The following is a 1,516-nucleotide window of genomic DNA, read 5'->3' on the forward strand; positions in this document are numbered from 1 at the left end:
ATTTTTATATTTTTTATTAAAATATAATTAAACACAAAAAATATACATATTAAACAAATATAAAATGAGTATTATCTTTAAAATATATTTGATACGCAACAATAATAATTTATGTTGGTGTTGTATTAACTGTTTAATTCACCACATTTTGGAGCATATAACGACAAGAGATAGTTTTAGTTGCCTGTTATTTAATTGCATGCACCCAAAAAGAACTTTGTAATAACAGTATGCTTTGCATAAAATAATTCATTCCAAGAAGCGAGGATGGCAATAATAATATCTCTTTAGGCCGATCTTTTCCGTTTTAATTAATATTTTCTGAAAGTAATGTCTATTCCAAATCTGGCATTGAAACAAGCATGGCGCTGCTCGAAAGTAAAGCAAAAAGTAACAAAGATGAGTGGTGAGTGGTGACAGTGACAGGGACAGTGACACTTGTTTCTTTGTCATGCTTAGTGAATAGTGAATTAATGATCACTGATTATAGGCATAGATGGACTCACAAGTTCCTAAACTGGCAGCAAGAATATTAAATAGATTGGGCCTAATCCATACTAATAAATAATCGGAATCATGGGCTAAATTTTGGGTCCAAATGACCATAACATACGAAATTGGTCACTACTCACGATAAAAACTATTAACTTGATTAAATGGTTCGAATATAATTTTATTAGTTAAAAACAAATTTTAAATAAAATTTTGATTCACAAAGAATTAGCCTTTGGCTGTAGAGTTAGCAATGAGTAGGGTAGGATAGGGTTTGGATTTTACTTTAATCTTATTCGCAGATTGAAAATTTTTTTAAAATTTTACCATACCTTGTCCGCGAGTTGAGAATTTTTCAATTCTAACTCTACCCGCATCTTAAAGTTCTAAACCCTACCCTACCTGATCTTACCCGCAGAAAAATAAAAAAATTTTAAGTAAATATAAAATTCAACTATTCTAAATTTTATATATATTAATAAAATAGAAAATAAAAAACTAACTTCAAATTAAAATTAAAAATAATAAAATCTTAAAAAAATTTAATATAAAATTACAAATAATATGATTATCGATTAGTTTAGTAGTTATTTTAAGTTTTATACGAGAATAATTGTGGGTTCAATGCTTACCAGGTAGGATAGGATATATTCTGAATTCGTACCCTACTCTATTCGCATGCGAACTTATACCGTACCCTACCTTACTTGCAGTAAGTAGAATAAATAATTTTATTCGAATGAGTTGGTCCGGAGTGAATATCCGCCGTTAGAATATAGATGGCCAGCTCTATTGACTTGTTAATACTATGAGGAAAAATATTACTTTTTTTAATGTTAAACATTTATATATACAATAAGATTGATAGTTCTTTCAAGGTAAGAAGTATTTAGAAACGAGGCTTCTAGAATGAAAAAGTCATCAAAATGAAATTGAGCAAGAAATTTGAGTAAATTATTGTTAAATTTTTGACATTGTATTTTGTAGGCACGCATTTGACACGTGAATTGAAGGGTGAAGTCGG

This window comes from Arachis ipaensis, chromosome B08 (genome assembly GCF_000816755.2).
Source record: "Arachis ipaensis cultivar K30076 chromosome B08, Araip1.1, whole genome shotgun sequence".
In the NCBI taxonomy this organism is placed as follows: domain Eukaryota; kingdom Viridiplantae; phylum Streptophyta; class Magnoliopsida; order Fabales; family Fabaceae; genus Arachis; species Arachis ipaensis.